At 42.2% G+C, this 21,623-nt stretch overlaps 1 protein-coding gene and 1 long non-coding RNA gene across 9 annotated transcripts in view; one reads left to right on the forward strand and one right to left on the reverse strand.

Moving 5' to 3' along the window:
- Positions 1 to 991: 991 nt before the first annotated feature.
- On the reverse strand, positions 992 to 11,336 carry LOC142600626 (uncharacterized). Its single transcript, XR_012834214.1, has 4 exons — positions 10,166 to 11,336; positions 3,653 to 3,722; positions 3,415 to 3,563; positions 992 to 1,761 (listed from the first exon to the last, which is right to left on the reverse strand). It is a non-coding gene; the product is annotated as an uncharacterized LOC142600626 (long non-coding RNA).
- A 26-nt stretch (positions 11,337 to 11,362) lies between these two features.
- The window catches only part of CNOT2 (CCR4-NOT transcription complex subunit 2), a 90,633-nt gene continuing 80,372 nt past the window's right edge, over positions 11,363 to 21,623 (forward strand). For 2 of the 8 annotated variants that reach the window (XM_075746602.1, XM_075746612.1), the window contains exon 1: positions 12,212 to 12,435. The gene's annotated coding sequence lies outside the window, so the exon portion shown is untranslated. Of the gene's footprint in view, positions 11,476 to 11,760; positions 12,185 to 12,210; positions 12,436 to 21,623 lie in introns of those variants that run through there. The other 6 variants (XM_075746627.1, XM_075746645.1, XM_075746675.1 and 3 more) reach the window with 5 other exon arrangements.

Below are 21,623 nucleotides of genomic sequence, written 5' to 3' on the forward strand. Positions count from 1 at the left end.
TTTCAATACTTCCACCACTGACATACAATAATCAGGGTATATTCCCCCTGGAAAAGTTCCCAGTCTAAAATAAACAAGTATTAGGACTTGAGAAGTAATTCTATTGGCAGATGAGTCCCAATGCCGGCTATATCTGACAGACAAGAAAAATCAGAATGTATTAAAAAATATTTTGTTTTTAACTAATATTTCTACTTTTTATGTACAAGAATTTCAGGGAAGGAATGGTTGTATGAAAACTGTAACTGGGCATCTCTTATTCTAAAGAAATCCCAAAGAAAAAGAAAGTCCTGCAATACGTAGCAGCAGGGATGACTAGCGAGCTTTTATTTTCATCCCAGAAAGTAGGATCCACAACTGCTCTGTTTCTCTCCAGAGAACTGTAACAGTACAGTATTCACACACACGATGCACATGCATGTGACACAGCCCTTAAAACACAATTGTTACTTATTTTCCTTGCTGTGGGTGGGTGAAGCCCCAGTGCTCATAAAATGTCTCTTATAAAGGAGAAGTGAAAGACTGTTTGCCCAGTTTAGAGAATACAAATGAGGAATTATTCTAAACTAACTCAATAGCTTTTCTTTTCCCCAAACTGCCATAAAATGTAAAATACTTGATAATACTGTAAACAAAAAAAAATATTGCTTGCACTTTTCCAGATGAATTTGTATAAGTTACTGCTATATTATACCGCAGAGATTTTAACTATATATATGTTACAAATGATAAATTCTTTAATGCATTAGGTATGATTAAACTTACGAAAATGTTCAATGGTGAACTTAGAAACATATGTTTTAGCAGTAGGATTACTCCCTTCCCTCCAACAAAATCTTTATCTATTGCATCACGAAGATCTACTGAAACTACCACGAAGCCAAGACACAGGAGTCACTTCACAGTAGACTTGAATTGAGATACTTATTTCCTGATAACTAGTGAAAATTTGGTCGACATCCCGCATTTCTTTATTTACACCGGCAACAGATAGTGGAATGAATAGTTGAGGCTGGACATTTGCGGCAGGGCAACCATCTGAAGAAACACAGAGGAAACAGGCTGCCTCTGGGTGTCAGATCTGCCCGGGAAAAGGGCTCGAGCGATCTGCCCCAGGCTGCGCTGGAAACCCACCTCCCCTGCTCCACAGCAGCTGGGAACCTTCCAGGGCAGGTCCTGACCTAACACACTGTAACCCGGGCTCGGTTAAACACAACCCTTCTACAGGCAATTAGTAACTATAATAATGATAATACCGATAATAACATTGAAACTTGTCTCCCTAAATCCTGCTTATGGACGCCCATGGGTATCACAAGGGAGTATATAAAACTACTTCCATAAATGTGAATTCACTCGTGAAGAGTTAAGCCAGCAGCAGTTAATGCCTAGTAACTGGTGTTTCAGTTTCAGCTCAGACCCAGATGATTTTGGCAAGAAGTGTCCTACATTGCACTCTCTTTTATCGCTTTAGCCGTTCAACAACCAGAAGTGATGGCTACAGATACCGCTTTAATGGTTGATAGGACAGTAAAACCCTCACCTGCACCAGAGGAGAGAGTAAAGCCATCTCAGGTATCCCAAAGGCAACGAATGACAACTGACCCATGCGCTTCACCCAAGATGAAGGGGAAGAAGAGCAAAGGCCAAACTCCCCAGTGCTTCGCCATGCAGCAGAGCAGCGCTCAGGCTGTGCTCCCAGGGTAGGTCCATCTGACGTCTTGCAGGCAGATGTGAGGCCTCTCCCACAGCTCATCCTCCCTGAAAACAACACAACTTTGTTAGCCGAGCACAGAGACCTAATTATTAGGGCTTCCTGGGCTAAGCAGCTTTTTGTCAGTTTGTGATGCGAGTAGCTGTAAAATAAACAAACAAACAACCCGAAATACAGCTATCTACCCTCAGGCTGTGACGCCATGATGGCTCATGCCAGATCTACGCGCTGCCGGGTCACTGCGCAGTCTGGTCCATTCCAGTATGGGCTCGCTGACCCAGCCAGACCTAGTTCGTAGCTTTTCCTCATTTTATGTTGGCTGCAGAAGGATGGACAATACACGGTCTGGCATGAAGCTAGGTTCTTGATTTGGCACAAAGCCTGCTCCTACAAAATTAATCCATTTACATTTTTTAAACCAAATATGAACCAACAGAAGAGGGGCCACAATCTTTTAGAGCCAATATTGGGAACTTTGAAGTCAGATTTATTTTCTGACCAAACCTCAAGTAGTTTCAAGGCTCAGAGCACCAACTATCTTTTCACTGGATTGGCATGAGAAATCTCCATAAATGTTCTCAATAAAGAAAAACTCAGGGCTGAGTGGGGAAGTTGGCAGAGGGACAGAGTACACCTGGGCTGCTGAAGAAGATGTCTCAGATTATTTCATATTTATACACTTTTTAAAAAACCCCATCATACCTAGCAGCCTTCATTCAGCTAGTATTTTACTTGCGCGCTAGTACAGATTGCTAACAAGGATGTGTCAATCACAACTATTCATCACAAATCCTTTTGCCATGCTAACAATGTGAAAAATCGTAAAATTATTGCTCAGGATATTCCATGTTTGAATATAAACCAATTGTCATATTGTTTTTCTCCCTAGGGAACACGTTTCTTGAGCTGGAAAGGCCAAGCTAACTGTAGGGTAAGCTACTCCCTCTGCAGTCCCAGTCAGCAGCTTTGCCCCTGCGCTGGAGCTTGGGAGAGGAGACTATTACATGACTTTTAGCAAGTCACTTCAGCTCTTTTTCATCATCTCCTCCATTTCTGTCTTGTCTGTTTTGACAGTAAGTGCTCAAGAAAGGACTGTCTTTAGCTATGTATTTATAACGCCAGAACCTTGATCTCTGGAGCTCGTAACAGGTATTTATGCTGGTGAATTTGAAATAAATATGCCTTCACAGTAAAAAAACCAGACATAACTAAATCAGTATGAAAACAGAGGATGTTAGAACTGCTACTTACGTTTTAAGTTAATAACAATTTCACATTAAGAAATTGTTTTCCCGCAGATGATTTTTTTCAGCTCTGACAAAGCCAGGGTTTTTCTGAAATTGTTTTTTGGAATATACATTAGGATTACATAGTTTTATATTTAGGATCTTCCTATTAAATTAAATTTTACTATCAAGAGAATACTTCCCATTTTCTTATGCCAACATAATATTTCATGATCAGATTTACCATATAGCACATAAAAAGAGACACCTTTTTGCATACTTTCCAAATACAGGCCCTGAGAAGAAAATCTCTATATTTGTTCGCAAACTTACTTTTTAGTGAACATCTCCTAAATATGCAGAACGAGTAATAAACAGCCTGTATAAGGCAGAATTTCTCCCAGCTAGCGCTAGCCACCCGAGTGCCACACATCCCATCCACGGCAGTCACGGGCAGCCAGCAGAGACACCCACCCTTGGGAGGAATCCGAAGGAGTCAACATCCCCTTCTCTCTCCACTGACTTGCAGGAAGACTGGATGAATAGCTTAGACTAGGCTTCTCCTTCTCAGACAGATAAAGGTGGTGAGATGAATTGTATCCTCAGCTTTCAAATTCTTCTGACTTAACATCAAAGGAATAATATAAAAAGTAACATATATTGTGAGATACATGACTCCTGCCAGTACATGATACTGTATCATTTCAGTTACTCCTCGGAATCCGTGTTACACCCTTACTTACTTTTGGCTTGCTGTGAATATAAGCTTGCTGGGACTATATCTAGAAAAAAAAAGAATGTAAAACGTGCAGGGCTGTCTCGGCGGGTCTGCCCCTGCGCCCAGCCCAGGCACCAGCTGCCACAGCTTCTGCCTGAGAAATGGGGCTTTAATGCTTTCACTTGTAGCTATCGCAACATGTAATGAAACAGGAAACGTCCTGGATGTAGAAATCGTAATTGTAAGTTTTGCACAATACGACCTGCGTGTTTCAGGCCCTCACCAAAACCTGTGGGGCTCCCCAAAAGGCGCAGCAGTTTGTTTGCGCAGGAGCCACCGCAGGAGTGGGGTTAGTCTCTTGTACTGGAAGGACTTGGCTGCTTATTGCAACAATATTTATATCACTGTGTGTACGATTTAAAAAACACAGGAAGATGAAAGAAAGAGATTAATCAAAAGAGAGTGAGACGAGAAAGAGCACAAAAGAAAAAGAGAGAGAAAGAGGGAGAGAAGGAGAGAAGGAGAGGAAAGGAGAGGAGAGGAGAGGAGAGGAGAGGAGAGGAGAGGAGAGGAGAGGAGAGGAGAGGAGAGGAGAGGAGAGGAGAGGAGAGGAAAGAAAGAAAGAAAGAAAGAAAGAAAGAAAGAAAGAAAGAAAGAAAGAAAGAAAGAAAGAAAGAAAGAAAGAAAGAAAGAAAGAAAGAAAGAAAGAAAGAAAGAAAGAAAGAAAGAAAGAAAGAAAGAAAGAAAGAAAGAAAGAAAGAAAGAAAGAAAGAAAGAAAGAAAGAAAGAAAAAGAGAAGAAAGAGAGAAAGAGAGAAAGAAAGAGAGAAAGAGAGAGAAAGAAAGAAAGAGGAAGGAAGGAAGGAAGAAAGAAGAGGGAGAGAGAAAGAAGAAGGAGAGAGAGAAAGAAAGAAAAAGAGGGAGAGAGAAAAAATAAAGAAAAAAATCTTACTTTTCTTTTCTGAAGATGCTGTCTCTTTTCTCAGTGCTAACCCAAGCAAGAAGCAGAGCTAGACAAGGACCAGGGCTGCAATAGGAACCCCAGGCTCTGCTGGAGGTGATGGGAGCATGGCAGGCCACTGAATTTAAAATTCAGCTTATTTCTGCTGAGAGACATGTCTGACTGAGGAAGAAGCAGACTGCCTCGGTCAGTTGGTCTCCCCAAGCAGATTGGCTCTCTTGCTCTCAGATATGGGCAGCTCCTCCACTAAGAGTATTGAAAATGATGAGCAGGACTGGAGTGGGAAGAGGTGGGAGAGGTTCAAACGTTTGAGCATGAAATATTGACAGTTGAATTTCTGTATCATGAGATTTTATAAATAGCTTGGCTGCACGGTAAACAAAAGTCTGAATTTATAGTAGGGAACCATCGGTGGCATCCAAAGCTGTGGGAGCATTTTTTTAATAAACCAGTATCCTATCGGCTGCAGCAAAACTGAGACCCAGGAAACTTCTGGAGGGTCCGGAGCTGACATGTGCACATAATTATTTCTCTTGCAGGGCAGTGTAGTGAAGGCAAAGAGCTCAGAAGTAGCTGCTGTTGCTCCCTTACAGAGCATTACAGTCCGTAATACAGCGGGGTTGCTGCTCAGTCTCAGCCCTGCCTGGTAAAGGCTACTGGAATTTCCCAGGCACACCAGGAGCTGGTTTTATGGAAGCCAGAATGGAAAGTAATTCAGTTCAGTATACTGGTTGCAGACACAGATTAGCTTTGATGCAGAAAGTTCCCTCTCTCATCGGCCTTGCAACATGGACTCGATGATCCTTATGGGTCCCTCCTAACTTGAGATATCCTATGATTCTATGATTCCATCTTCCTGCTAGAACTGGCTAAGGAGGTAAGCAGCAGCTTTGGATTTACAATCTGGGTTTTAGCCTTCACTGGGATGAACAGGCAGATACACCAAGGCTGGCAAGAGCAAAAGCATGTGCTTTTTCTGCCTAAGTCTGTAGTAAAGAAGTCTCAATTTAAAACATGACTTGATGATGGCTTTGGGAAATCAGGTGGCTCCAGCCCTTCCAAGCCCCTGTAAGCCTCGTTCTGTCCTGGATCTTCAACCCAGTAACAGAAACCAGTGCTGTGCCTGGCAGCCTTTCGCCTTATAGTGGGAAAAATACAACAGACGCTCTGCCGATGTTCAGAATTATCCAATGTGGTGATCAGGACCCCAGCAAAGCTTTCAAAGTAGCTTAACAGCTGACTCTCCTCTTCAAACAAGCACAAAGCCCAGTCAAATACTTCTGCAATCAGCAAGCAGCCCCACGTCTGTCCACATGTGAAACCATCTGCAGGCTGCAGGGCCAGAATGAGACACGGGCCTGAGCATCGCTGGGGAGCTCAGGAGCCCTTCTCCAGGCACCATCAAACTCCTGGTAATGGCATAAGGTGGTCTAACTTCTGCAGCTGCACGCTGGCAACTTGCTGGAACAGGACTGGGGTTGTGCTCCCAGCACTCTGCCTGGTGGGATAGCGATACCGGAGTCCTCTGGCTTCCGGTGGGATGGCAGACTATCATCATCTGCTGTAGCCAGAGTTCATTTGCTGTGCTTATTAACACTTACTTAGGGGAGAGCATCTTTTTGGAAATAGGCCTGACTGACAAACATGAAAAACCATCAAAAACCAAGAATGAGAATCCAGCACTTTCCAGCTCCCCAGGCTGTTCCCTTCCCCAGCTGAGACCAGTCGTAAGGGAAACTAATCCCCCTTTTACCTTAGATCCTGTAACTGCTTTCCCCAGGCTGCTGGTTATATATTTGATGATCATTTTTTACAAAACCATTGTAATAGCTCTTACTTCCCAGCTTAACATTTAATTATGATCATCTTAAACACTTAAGTTTATGTTTTTATCAATAGGGACTGCAGCTTAATGGAGAGACTGTCCTGTGTAGCACATACTCATAGTAACTACATCAGTCAGTCACATGGAAAAGTCATGCCCAAAAGCCTGAAACAACCGAAATAAAATATGGTCTGTCTTTTGACATGATTTAATAGCTTCAAATGGGAAACAGCACTTCTGACCAGACAGGTCTCCAATGACCACCACCAAGAGCACTGCTGACGGCAGTCTTGAGAACTGAGATAGGAAGGGTTCTCCTGTCACCACCGCTGTAACTCCCATCTCTCCAGGGATAATCTTGCTTGGGAATGTCAGTCAACACCTACTCTGGCACTGACTTGTGTTTCTCTAATACTTTCTCTCCTCTGGAAAACATATTTCCATCTGCAGCATTATTCTTCTCTTTGTCTTAAGAAATACTTGAAGCTGCTGCTATCTCTAATTGTTGATTTACCTTCTCATTTACTAGCAGCATGAAGCATCTTATTTTTGGAAAATTTTACATTTTATCTCCTGTTTGGGGTCATATTATTTTCCAGAATTGGTAGATTTCTTTTTAAACTTGGTTATTTTTTTTCCCCTGGTACTCTGGTGTAATTAGCACTAAATCAGACACCAAAGGCACTACAGCAGAAGGCTGAGATAGGGTTTCCTGATAGTAAAAATATGAGAGACTGAGATAAAGATACTTCTGCTCCCAATATTCCCTCCTGGAAACTACAAATCCAGCAGATGAGAGGCCATCTGTGTGGATACCTTGTGATGTGTTCTAACACTAAAACAGTAATGGAGCTGCACTTCTAGGGCTTCCCTTGCCAGCAGCCATCCCTGGAAATCCCCTGTAGGAGTGAAAGGATAGATAAGGACAGTGCCATGGAAACAGCTGATCCTTCCTTTACCTTTCCTAAATAAACTAAAAATTGGAAAGTAACTTGCAAAAGTCAACCTCACTAACCAAATCCTCCCAAATCTAAGTATTTTGTGCTCTATTTTAGTGTAATAATTAAGAATTATGAGAAAATACAGTAAGAAAATGAGAGGTCTTAGTTCTTTTACTCTTGAAAAAACATTTTAACACTTCATTGTGGTGAAATCTTTAATATCAGATTTGGTGTACACTTTGACACACCTTTATCCTTGTCTTTTAGAAATATTTAAAAAATTAAATGGGCTATATTTATGGAAAAAAAAAATATCTGCTCTATTCTTCTAGGGCAAAGATTAATGCAGAGCAGTGCTGTAACCCTACAACCTTCTTCCAAAGAAAGCAACTGACAGACTTCTGAACATCGTGCAGCAAGAAAGATGTCTGTGAGAAGCTGCCACTCCCAACTCATGAGTCTCATACAGTTGTGAGTTCAGCAGAAATCAGAAATCTTTGCTTCCTTCAGAAGTGGTATTTTCACTGTTTTGGCTAATCAAGTGCACCTTGCAATGGTGGGGCACTATCTTCTGGTTCCAGCTGTTTCTTCCAAGCAACTTAAACTCTAATTGAGTTTGAGAAGCAAAAATACAACCTGTTTCACTACCACTGAAAAGCTGCTAACCCTTGCTCTATATGATTGCACTGTATTTGTTTTTCCTGAGGAATACTGGGACAATCTGTAGGCGGGAGAAGGAAAAACCCTTGCTGTGCTCCGATGCACTTTTTTGTTCTGTTTAAAAATGACTTACAAGCTTGGCTATTCACCATGTTCTACCTCCACTCATGATCAAGGATGGTGGTTCTTACTATGAGTAATTTAATCTTATGTTTTGTCAGAGTGGAACACCCTAATTGTGCCCTGCACATACTTGGGCAATTTGCCTTCCTCCCAACTTCATGGCCCACATCTATCAGTGATGCTTTGAATGGAGCCAAAGAGCATCCACAAACTCTCTGGAGCAGGGGTTCAGAAAAACCGTACAGAATTTCCACTGAACACCCAGAGCCATGACAATAAAGCATTGGGGGATTCTGAGCACGTTCATCTCTCTTGATGCCCTCTTCCCAAATTTTCCAGCCAGATTTTAGCCCTTTGTGGGCGTTAGCAGAAGCAATAGCCATCTGGAAATCCAAACGGCCAGTAGACGAGTGCCATGACTGCTTCAGAACATGCACATTAAGGCCCTGGCTTTCATGGAGATTAGGTAGAACTCTGTGCTCATTGACTTTTAACAGCACCACATGAATTTCTGACTGCATGGGCCTGCACGTGCAATCAGCTACGGGACAGGTTTTCTGTCATTGCTGCCATCGTGTACTATAATTCCTTCATCTGTGCTGTCATGGACAAACGTCTGCAGATTAAGTCCTACAGACATTCTCATGTTGACTAAAAACCGATGTGTATCAGCCTAGTCTGTGAAGTAAGTCAAGAAAACAAACAAACAAAACCATTGATTAAATGAGATTAAAAATAACGTATGAGTATCTGTTTGTAGACAAAGACTTCCACAAAGAGGTCAAACTGTACCATACAAGGTTCAAAATGGCTTAGGAGTGTCCCCAACACAATTAGCAGCCATTGCATTAAATGAACTCAGGACACCTCTTTAATTAGCAGGTGCAACTATGTGAAACAGGCCTCACCATTGCAGTAAAATGTATTGGGCTGAAACTAAAAGTAACAAATGTATGAACATGACAACACATCCTCTTTAGCAGCTTCAAAGGTTATTTTGAAGCATTAAAATGCTAACAGCTTTCACTTTCTTTAAGAAAAGAAAGGAGGAAGTTGAAATACACACCTACTACAGCCACACTAAGGATGTTCCTCAACTAAACACACTGTTTTAGGCAGAAGGGCAGGTTAGATTTCTTTTAACTGACAGAATTTAAATCACAATTTATACACATTGTGATTGCTAGTTAGGTTGTTATATTAAGCTAACCAGTCTAAGACAAGAAAACCTATTCTTTTTCCGTTCTGTAGCTCTGTTAAACTATACAGGCTACTTATCAAATAAATGCTAATTGATTTGCATGTAAACTGTAATTTTGTAATGGACAGAGAGATCAGTCCACAGATGCAATGACAATGTCAGGTGCTTAGTTTACTCCCATCATATCATCGGGTATTGTAAGTCTTAAATGACTTCTCTTTGGGGAAAGATAACAAAAATTAGCTTTTGAAAAAGAAACTCAGACCATTAAAGTGCAAAATGAAACATAATGAAGTGAAATGTTTATAAATGGATGTAAAAGGGTCAATCAGAGTACAAAACTCCTTATTTAACAAGAGTAAAGCTTAGTAAGATTCATTACTGTTTTCAGTCTAAAAGTACTGCCTTTGTATCTGTCATGTGGTATAAAACAATTTTTGATTTTTCAAACTGAACAACAAAAGTACTCCAGTATACTCTACTTAAAACCGGATGTTACTTACAGTGTTTATAATAATTTGTTATAATGATTTGTTTATAGGAAATGCATGAATATTTCAGTGACAAAGGAGAGGTTAAAATATTAGAAAAATAAAATGCAGTATTTCCCTGGACAAAGCATATAGAAATTCATTTCAATTACATTGTGCTGCACAAAAAGGTGATGGCATTAAGTAACTGGTCTCCTAGTTTAGATGAAAGACTATGGTCTTTCATCTTCAAAACATGTTTGTGTTGACAGACATGTTACTGTAGGTACTGATGTTTCTATAAAATATTACTGTTGTGTAACTTACTGAATACTTATTTTTTAAATTCAGTCCGGAGCTCCAAAGTCAAACCTGAGAAGAAAGCACAGGTCTGAAATTATTGAAGAAAATCTGCTATTTCTGGTGGAGTATTACATGCTCATCTTTTTATTTGGATTTTTAAAGTTTAGGATAATTTCATAACAAAATTACGGTAGAATTGCCGTGGTTTTTCTTGATGGAGCAGAAAAGTCAGTTCACAAATAATGTTGGCCTTGATCCTGTAACCACTGATGTACAGGCTTAGCTTTTATACCATTGAAAGTCTCACTGAATTCAAGGGGATTATTTGCACTGAGTGTTTTGTGCATCTGCTACACTTGAGCCACTGTTATAACATACGTGTTTTCAGAGTTTACAAATTAAAAAAGTAGTTCAGTTCTGTCATCTTGGCAATGCTTTTCCACTTTATTAACGAAGTGGATGGCAAGGCCTGCCTGTCCGAACTACCTCACTGACAGAGAAAAATAGGGACTTTCACACTATTTATCTCATCAGGACAGAAGTTTCTGACCTAGATCCTCTGCAGGCTAACCACGCACAGCTTACTGCAAGGCCAGGCTGTTCCTTCTGCACCCCGTAGCCCAGGGAGAGCGGACAGGCCTGGGCCGCAGGTGATGGGGCAGCCCCTCTGGACCGCAGGGTGCCTCCTGGGGAAGCGCGGCCGCCCAGGGTAGGTGTTCACAGCCCCCGGCACCCCTGGGGACTTCTCTCTCCGCAGGGTGAGAAGAGAACCGGGGAGCCCCGCTGCCCCCGGACCCTGCTCGCCTCCACACCTCGTCTGGCCCGGCGCACCCAGCCTCCGCGCCGCCCGGCCCGGGCCGAGGCGCTCTCTCCCCTCACAAAATGGGGGCCGGGCGCCGTCGCCCCTTGTGTCCGGGCAGCAGCGCCTCTGTCAGTACCGCCGTCTCCGGCCGCCCTAGGCCCGCGGAGCGCAGCGGCGCTCGGCAGCTCCGCGGCCTACGTGCCCCGCCGCGGGCCCGGCCCCAAGCGCTGGGCCGCGTCTCCCGCGGGAGGCGGAGGGAGCGCAACCGAGTGAGCCTCGCTGCTGCTCCTTCCTTCTCCTCCTCCTCCCCATCCCCTTCAGCCCCTCCGCGCCGCTCTCTGCGAGGCCGCTCAGCTCCGGGCCGGGCCGTGCGGCGGCGCTTGCCCCCGCCCCTTGGCGTTGGCTGCCGGGCCGAGCGGCGGCGGGGTCACGGCGGCGGCGGCCGGGTCAGAGGGTAAAGGTTGCTCCCCCAGCATCCTCCGTGCTGGATACTCAGCCATCTTGGATCCTCGGGACAAGAAAAATTCATGCGGTGAGTCCGGCCCCAGCCGCCCCCTCCCCGGCCCCCGCCACCACCCCGGGCCCCGCCGCCGTCCCGGCCGCGGGCCGATGAGGGAGCGCCGAGCGGTGGCGCGGCTCGCGGCGGGGCCCCGCGGGCCCGGGGCCGTCCCGCCGGGTTTCCGTTTGCTTTTGTCTCCGAGGGGGAGCGGGGGGGACGCGCGGCGCCCGAGCCGGGAGCGCAGCCGCAGGCCCGACCCGGCCCGCCGCCCCTCGCTCTCCTCCGCGGCTGCGGGCGGCGGCGGCCGCCGGGCGCCGCTCCGGGGCCGGCCGAGGCCGCGGCCCAGCGGTGCCTGGGCCCCGCATCCTCCGCGGCCGCCGCTGGCAGCTCGCCCCGCGGCCCGCTCGGCCCGCCCGGGACGGCTCCTTCCCGCCGCCGCCTCGCCGCCCGCCCCAGTCCGGCCCCGGGCCTAGCGGCGTCCGCCTCCGCGGCCCGCCCCCCCCCCCCCCTCCCGCCGAGCCCGTCTCCGCTCTGCGACGGGGGTGCGCGGCCGCCCGGCCCCCGCCCGCCGCTTCCCCCCGGGCCCGGCGCCGGGACAGCGAAACCTGCCACCCACGGCCGGGGCTGCCGCCGGCCCCCGCTCCCGGGCGGCGCCGGGCTGCGCGCCTCGCCGGAGTGGCCTTGCGGCCTGTTCCGGCGGCCCCCGGGAAGGCCCGGGGTGCAGAGGAGAGGTGAGACAGAGGTACTGCTGGCTGGTTTTCTTTGGAAAAACATTTTTTTGCCAGCGCCTTTTTCACTCTCCTCCTGGCGGCGGTCAAGGTGGTGTGTAAACAGGTTCTGGTGTTCCCTCGGACGTGTTTGTAAAACAAACTTGAAACGGACCGAGCCGCTTTCCCCAGCGCTGTCCCCGGAGGAGGGAGCCGGCCTTCCCCTGCCCGCCGGGGCGGCGGTTTGAAGCTTTGGCGTGAACCTGACCCGGCGGGGAGCGTACAGGTGCGGGCTGGGGGGGCAGGTGGGACAGGGTGACAGGTTAGGGGTGAGAGGGGGATACTAGAGCGGTGGGGAAGGGTGCAAGAGGCAGTGTTTACGCCGTAGTTAGTGTACATGTGCTCCTGACAGAAACAAGGATTTGCTTACAGGTAAGGTAGGTTTAGCGTTTCTGGTTTGGGATGGGGTTTTTTGTGAAGTTACAGGTAACTTTGTTTTGGAGGTTTTGTAATTTGAGAAAATTAAAACATGTTTGTGTTAGATGTGGATCAGAAGCTGCTGATCCACATCTAACACAAGCATGTTTTTATTTCTGCTGTAAGTCTGTTTTATCAGGGAAAAACTTGTTTCCAACTTTGCACTATTTTATCCCCAGGGGAAGATAAGAACTTTTTGCATCTCCTTCTTGTATATGTATGTGTGCGCGTGTGACTTGAGTGTGTGGAGGAGACATTCTTGTGTGCCTGCACGGCAGTAACATCTGGTGTTGGTGACTGGCTGCTAGTCTTAAACTCCCTTCCCCCAGCTGCAGACTTAAGATGATCAAACCTGCTGTCACATCAGTTAGCGGAAACCTTTATGTTTCTGGAAACTTGGATGTGTTTCAGACTGTTAAAACTTGTAAAGACCTGCAAGAGCAACATAATTGTTTAGGTTTGTATTGCAAAGGCATCTTTGCTTGGACCTGGAAGAATTGGTGTGTGCGTGTTGATGTACTTTGAGTACTCTTATAGGGGCATGTTAATAGAACACAACTCACAACATCCACTTTTATGATCTTGAAGACTATATATGTGTCTGATGTGGGGTTTTTGGGTTTTTTTTTTCAACTTCCACTATTGTTTACATTGAGAATTCAGCTGGTATGCTAAACTTCAAGGTGTCAGCTGCTTCTGATTTTAGGAAGGGATTTGAATACTCGCTATCATGAGCTGACTGACTTGACTTGCGAGGGTATTTCCGTTTCACTTTCAGGAAGCTGTTGATAAAGCTAAGAGTATAGTAGTAGATAAACCTTGTCTACACGTCTCTTCCAGAAACTTAATATTGCTGTCAAAGTAGTCACTGTTATTGTAACCTATTTGTGTGTCAGTTCTACTAACAAATGAAAGCAAAAGCCCTTGGCTAAGAACCGAAAAAAAAAAAAAAATTCCTGGACTTTATATAAAAAAAGGGATTTTAATTCTCTTTAAAAGAATTACTTCTGAAGAATTGGTATTCAGTGGAAAAAATAGGGCAATTAACATGTCCTGAAGTTTTACGGTAAAAACTGGTCCCAAATGTGGCTGTTTGCACCTGAAAATCTTGGTCTGTACCTCAGCCCCGTCATATGAAAGTTGTGTGTGCCCGCAGTGGAATGGTAGCTTTCAGAAAGTATTTGCTATACTTCTAAATGTATTTCTGTCTAGATAGAGATTAGCTCTGAAAATAGAAACATTATTGCATTTTTAGCCTCTGCTGTAGCTTTTTTAGAATTTTTTACTTATTTCTGTGTTGGTGCAAGGGTCTGTCTGTTGTGTAGTAATTGCAAAGTTGTAACCTCATTATAGCTTTAAAATAGTCTTGTATCATAACTTTGTTTATTCAAAAATGTCTTGCACCTTGTGGTTGTGATTGATTCAAGAAGTGAACAGAACTTTAAAAATACACCATAGTGGAATTAAAATAGAGGTTTCTTGCACCTGGCTTTCTGACTTGATCTGGAAACTTAAGAGAAACATTGAATTGCTAGGTTTTTTTATGAGGTAGTATAGAAAGTGCACCTAAGCTTCCAAGTACAGAATTTTGTTCTGAAGTAAGTAGATCCTTGTATTTAACTTTTTTTTTTAATTCTGTCTTCCCTGAAAGGTAGTATGTGCTTGAATACAGAATTTTGTATTCCTAAAAAAAATACATTGAAAATTCTTAAATTCTTGGCAGAATACTTGTATTTGTTGTGTGTTTCTAAATGTTAGCTTAGCTAGAAAGCTCTGTGCCAGTTTATATAGAAGTACACTACCATAGTAAGTCAAAACAATATTATTTTTTTTTTTGCCATAGATTTAAGTGATTGCTCTTTAAGTGATATGGTCTTTGTTATTTTTTAAGTTGTTATTAATATAGTGTATATGTAAATTAGAACACTTCTTGTCAAAAGCCAAGCAGTTCAAGTTAGGGTTTTTTGCTTCATCTGGGCTTTTGAGGTATAAATAAATAAAAAATTGTATGTAAACATTCTTCTACACAACAGAGATCTGCTAATATTTTTGCTTGAAATATCCCGATGTCTCGGATACACTGTACTGAGCAATTCAAAACAACCTGTTTCAGTTGTGTTTCCTAGGTAAGATTGTCTTTTTTTTCTTTTCTGTTTTTTTTTTTTTTTCCTTTCCAAATGTGATTTAGCACATACGTTCTGTGTTTGTGTGTGTTGCATTGGTCTCCTGGCCCAGCTTCCCGTAAAAACATACGAACAACTGAAAGTTTGTGGGTAGTCTCATTGACTTAAAAGCACCCGCTCGCATGTTGACAGTTAAGTTCGTGCATGAGAGTTTTCAGGATGGATGCTGTATGCTGACAGCTAACTATGTTTTTATTGAGCATTACGACAGCGTAGGAAGAATTGTGTCAAATGAAATTATTGCACAGTAGGATGTTTAAAGTTGTTCTTATGGAATTATTTTAGTTTTAGAAAAGGTGTGTGTATACCAAACATGGTCTGTGTTAATCAGTGAGAGATTTCTACATAGGATTTAAAATCTTTTTGAGTTTGTATCAGCAAAAATAATCTTAAAAATCCCATAAAATGTTCAGATTGCTTTTAATTTATATTTTATCTTTCATTTATAATACTCTGCTGAAAATTGAATATTTGTATTGTGGTAGTGTGTACTAGCTCAGCTTCTGGTCTGATAATAGGCCCCAAATCAAGGTGTAAATGATCCATGCCTAAGGATGTTACTGAGCCCTCCCCCCCCCCAATTTGTCTTGAGATAGTGTTTGTTATCAGTAGTGTTACAGAAAAGTGTGCATTATTTTTCCCCTTGACTTGCTTGCTCTGCCATCTGACTGCTCTTTACACTGCTAATATGTTTAATTTCACAACTCTACATTTCCTAGGAGGATTCCTTTCAGATTATGCTGGTAGGTTAAAACTTGATTATAATTGAGGCTTTTTTCAGTCACATCCTTCTCTTGTTGAGTTGCAGTGCAGTAGTTGTTGATCAGAAACTCATTAATAAGTAAGCCATTGTTTCCTCCTGTTTTCCTTTTGTTTTGGGATTTTTTTTTTTGTATTTTTATTATCATCTTGTACCCCAGGTCACTCATGATTTTTTTTTTTTTTTGTTGCAGTGAGTAGTTTGAAAATGCTTCAGAAGTTCATTAAAGTTCTGCCTTCACATTTTTTTATGCATTTGAGATCAGTGATGGAGGACTATAGCTGGTTGATGTGAAGTTATTTGTAAAAAGGTGTAGCTTATTTGAAATGAAAACTAGTATAAAATGCTGAAGTATTTGTGGGAAGTAACATGGAAACTCCTACTTTGTATTACTGTCACTTGATCAGACAATAATCCAATAGATTGAGCGTGAGCATAAGCGTCGGAGCGCGCTTTCTGTCTTTCTGAGTTACCTCCTGAAGTGGTGGGTGACTCTGGGTAAGTCATTTAACCAATTTATAGCTGAGTTCTAGTCTGTAATAAGAGGATAATGCTTTCCCATTTTTTACTTACACGGTTCAAGACTTCTGTGGAAGTAGATACCAATAGCTGTTAACACATATAGTTAGAGAAAACAATGGTAAAAATGGTCCTATACCAAATTTAGTAGGTGGCAGTTGTGTTGTTTGGCCTTGCGTGTTACAGAATTGTATGTCCACAACATTTTCATTACAATCTAAATATATGTGTATTTGAAAACAATAGCAAGGAGTTTCCAGGCTCCAAAAAGAAGCAGTATGACTAATTACGTTAAACCAACCACAACTATTTTAAATTGTTAATGTTTGGATTTGTAGGCAACTTCTTGGCAAACAAGTTTTTCTAAGACTGCCTACGTAACACAGACAATGATAATGTAATGTCATACATTATCTTTTCTGTCTAAGGATTGTAGGAAGATGCCCATCCTAGTGCAAAATAAGTGACTAGTGCTTGTGTCAGTGGACTGTGTACTTGTTGCACAGTCTGTATGACTGTGAGGTGTTTTCTTTCAAGTTTCACTGGAATAGTATTTTTCCCCTTCCAGCCTATTAAAACCTTGCATTATTTGAGGTAGACTGATTATTCTTTGTAACTATTTTTGATGCATTTTTTGTTCTAATTGTGAAAACTGTTCTTGCAAAGGAGGTGTTGCCAGAGAATTACAATGATGGAAAAAAGGTCTGCCAACCTTCCTTCTGTTGCTCTGCTGTGTAGGGAACTTACTCAGGTTGTGCTTGGAGTCTTTCACCATTCAGCAGTAGCAAAATTTGTGAGAAAATACTTGTTGCATATAAATATGATTATAAAAAATGTATAAAGCAGGAAAATAGCAGTGAAACTGGTTATTTTATGTAATGATGAAAGTAGGCTAAAAGAGTGTATGGAAGAAGGTCTTCTCTTGAGAGCGTATACCATGCTTTCTGGTATGGAGAATTGGAAATGTGACGGGTTTTCAAAAGAAATCTAAGCCATAGGCAGTGCCAGTTTTGAAAGACTAAAGACATGATGAGCAATTCTAAATGTTAAAAGTAGCTTGCAATATTGTGTCCACCTGTAAAACTGTAGTAAAAAAAAATCTTTTATTATGAGATATTTGATTAATTTGTTGCAATCTTGATACTGTTCTTGATACTTCACTGTGTGATGTACCTTTTTCAACATGTCAAAAGCATCATCATAAAGTAGAAAGGTACATTACACTGAAATCTTAATTTGTTGGCTTATTTACTGAATGTGGATGCACATTTCTAGTAAATTGATTCTTCAAGATCAAATTGCTTAAGATCAGCATTATACACGTGAATAAGTCATTATCTTTTTATTTCATGGCGGAAGTTGAAGTAAATTCAGGTTCCTGTGCTATTGTGATATGAAGTTAATAATTTTTTGTAGGAAACTTTTTGGCACGTTCACGATGATATGTTTTGGGCAATAAATGCATAATTTGTTTTCCTCCTAATTCATGGAAGTTCAGTTATATAAGAACATACATTGGTGTTGGACATCTGTGAAGAAACAGGAAGTATTCCAAATTTCTTGGCAGGATAAAATGTAGTTTTCAAGAGATTGGTGCTCCTCTGAGCTCTCCTTATCTCAGGTATACCAGCAGTATATACTTGATGACAAGTAGTATTTTCATTAACTGTGATTGTAATCTTTTATTTGTCTCCAAAAAACATGTAACTTCAGTTTAAATGACCTATTCATTTTATTTTTTTTAAAGCATCTGGCAGTTCTTTTAGGGTCCTAAATCTAGATTAAATTTCAGGCCACCCTTTCTTAAATATGCTACTAGACTGAATTTTTTTTTTTTGTAGCAACAGCTCAACAGGTCTTGAAAACTGGGGTGACGGAGTATAGGTCTCATTGGCAACCTGGAGTGACTCACTGACAGCAGATGTCTTTAACTGCACCTTAACTGCAGCAAGTGTGTATTCCAACATAGAGCTGCTGGACTTTTCTATACTAGTGAATACCTGCATCTGCAGAGTCCAGGTTTTAAAACAAAAATATTTTGAGCTGTATTTTAAAACTCACTAGACTAAGCGTGGTCTACAGGCCACGCTGTTAATGTACTTAGCAAAGAGCCTGAAGAGGAATAGCGTAGGCTGCAAATGAATAAACAGTGGTAGTAAAATCTGTTGATAGTAGGATGTACTTAATGGATTGTTTTATGTCTGTATCTGCAAGAAATAGGGGAAGCAATATTGATAAATTCAGGTTGGGTTGTTTTGAAGAGCAGTGTGATGCATGACTGTGAAGTTAGCTGTATTTTTTTTTTAAAGTGGTAAAATGAGAGGAACAGTGAAAATCAGAGATGGTGAGGCAAGAGCAAAGTTTAATCTAGGCAAATGTATGCTACGGTTCATTCTGCAGTATCTGCTACTCTTTAAAGAAAGCAAACACCTAGGAAGCTTTGATTCAGTTTTTCTCAGGAGGTGTGATTTATGTGATTACTTGGTTTGTCTGTCCCTTCCACACAGTGTGTGTATATATGTGTATGTATATATAAAAATTTAAAATATGTCAGGTATGTATGACAACTTTTGAGTTAAGAATTTAACTTTATTTATACTTATATATGGAAACTTAAATCAGAAGGAGAAATTAAGATTCAAATTATGGTCCTACAAACCTCATAAAATCTACGTCTATGTTAGAGGAAGGAAGTCCAAATTGGTGCACCCTCTTGGAAAAGAGATAGTCAGATCCAATCTAGTATGTGTTCTGTAGGATGGCATCTGGTCAGGCAGCCTGTGAGCACATGCAGACGTCCAGAGTGTCTGCACCGCGACTCTCTTTTTCCCTGGAGCAGAGGGGAGAGAGTCGTGAAGAGATGTGGAAAAGAAGGAAGTTGAGGGTTGTTATGGTGTGGGAGAAGTATTAAGAAACAAAAGAACAAATCTGTAAGAAACTAGTTTTTATTAGTTCTGCTGCTTATAGAAAAGAGTATGTCCATATTTATGATTGGTAGTGTGTTTGGGGTTTTGTGTTTTTATTTTATTTTTTTTAATGAACCCAAATTAATTTTCTTAGTCTCACATGGTTCAGTATTTTTTGGGCTTGGCAGGAGAGAACTCTAATCTGAATCAAATCTAATATTCTGCTCCGACTGAGCAATTGTTCTTTGTGCACATTGATGTAACTGTCCATGGCTCTGCAACAGATTCCAGTGCAGTACTTAATTTTGTAATGTGCTTCTAAAAATAAGTGCATAGTCTTATGTAACACTTCTTGTATTGTTAACACCTAGAGGCTTCATCGCCACTGGTATGAAGTGGAACACATCCTACATGATTTTTGATTGTGGGTATTTACATCTGAAATATTTTCCCTGTCAGTGTCTGTGGCCAAACTAAGTTTGCTTGTGTTTTAGGAATATCAAATATCTTGTTTGCACAGTTAGGCATGTTACTCCTCTGCATTTGCAGAGTTTTACAGTATTATTTTGACATATCTGCACAAGACAACAGTTTGAAAGTACTGTATTGTACAGTAGACATTTGTCTCTAATTTTAAGAGGCCCGATGGGTTCCTGCTCACAGGTATGTGCACTTCATATGGAACACTTTCCCAGACACCTCTCACATAATCTGGCTTTGCATTGCAACTGTAAGAGTTCTAAATGTCAGTGGATGTTGCAGATGTGAAAAGATGATGTTGATCGCATTAATGCAACTTTGAGGGCAAACTTGAAATATGCTTGAAAGTAAACTGCACTTTTTCAGTATTTCAGGTCGTGATCAAATTATAGTATTCTCTTAGCTGTTGTGCACCTCTTGCTGTAGCAATGTTTTGATCTCTTTAATGTGATTTTCCTCATGCTTTTTGAATTCAGGCTGCAAATAACATGTTAAATTAAATGATAGAATGCATCATGTCTTGCTGATAGGATGACACCTGTGCAGAACAAACTTGTCGTATATAAATAATTTAAGGGACAGAAATTGGATTTATCAAGAATTATAGCTTTATTAGAGCGTAACTTGGTTCTCATTCTTCACCACTTCTTGAAGTAGTTGCTACGTATTTATGTTAAAAGCACAGCTGAAATTTCAGAGAGGATCAAAAATTGAGTCTCAAAATCTGAGGCCAAAACAGAGACATCCATTGTTTGTTACTGTCCTTATAAAAGTTAATTTTCTATAGCGTTATTTACTGACATCCCAAGTGCTTCTTTTTACAATGTCCTTCTCTTTCCCTGAGGGATCCTGTAGCTTAGTGAAGAGTGAATTCAAAGAGATCTAAGGTCTGAAGGAGTCGGATACTTGTAAAACTGAACAAACAGGTAGTCTTTTTATTAGGTCACAGCTTTAAGAATAAATGAAATTTTTTGTAGATGCTTTTAATGACTGTTTTATCTCAACATTTCAAATTATTTCATTTCCTAGCAGTGTCTGGGTCAGCTATCCAGAACTTTGGGGCTGGGGAAGTACTGTCAGCCCTCAGGCTTCCTTGTCAACCATGGAGGTCATCCTGAAAGACTGCAAAATTGTAAAGCTTGGTATTTATGATACCAGTAGCCCATGCTTCAGTATGAGGTTTCCCTTGGCAAAGTATGGGTTACTTTTGTTTTTCCTGAGGCCAAACAGCATATATATGTATTCAGATAGGTAGATATGTGCCATTTCCACATGTATAGGTTTTGTTTCTAGGTTGGACTCGGGTTGTTAGTGGGAGAGTAGGCAAGGACAGTGGGTGACAGCCTGCTGTAAGGCCTGTCATCTTGCGCCTTCACCCTTCGGTTGTAGATCTTAAGAAACCCTCTTGACCCAGCTTGTGTATTGGGAGGGAAAAACCACAAAGCACTGCACCACCCTTCTTGGAGGCCTTGTGGGTACCATCCCCTTATCCTGGTGATGGGGTGACAATCCCTCCTGTTCTTGGGGATTTTCTTAGTTCTGGGCTCTCCAAAGAGCCCTGGGACACAGCTGGAGCACTGTGGCTCTGGGGGAAAGAAGGCCATTTGTCTGCTGGTGCTGAGGGTCTCCCGAGTGCCATGTTCTTTGTGTAGAAAGGCCAGGACTGTGCCCTAGCCATGGTGGAGCAGGCACCCACCTCTGGTAGACAAGGCAAGGAGCAGGAGGGCGGGGAGACACACGACATCCCAGAGAGGAAGAGCCTGTCTGGACCAGGCCATCTGTTCGGTGCCCGGTGTGTCAGCCTGGGCCTAGCCTGTCAGTTAGTACTGCATTTATTGAGGAGACATGCAGTGTTTTTATAGTAAATACGTTCCTCTGTTCTGTTTGGTGGTGTTTCCTCTTTTTCTATAGTAGTAATCCAGGGAGCCAAACACACACATTGGTTGTGTATTTCAACATTTATGTGCTCAGTCTTTTTTTTTTTCTTTTTTTTTCTTTTTTTTTTTTCTTTTAAGAATTTGTCCCAGAGTTTCCTCGCCACAGCTATCTGTCATCTGTCTGTCCACTGGTAAGAGAAGACTGCTAATGTCATGGAGGCCATGGTGGTTGTTGGCATTTTATCACTGAGTCGTCTTGGCCTGGTTTGAGC

Source organism: Balearica regulorum, chromosome 1 (assembly GCF_011004875.1).
Source record: "Balearica regulorum gibbericeps isolate bBalReg1 chromosome 1, bBalReg1.pri, whole genome shotgun sequence".
NCBI classification, from domain to species: domain Eukaryota; kingdom Metazoa; phylum Chordata; class Aves; order Gruiformes; family Gruidae; genus Balearica; species Balearica regulorum.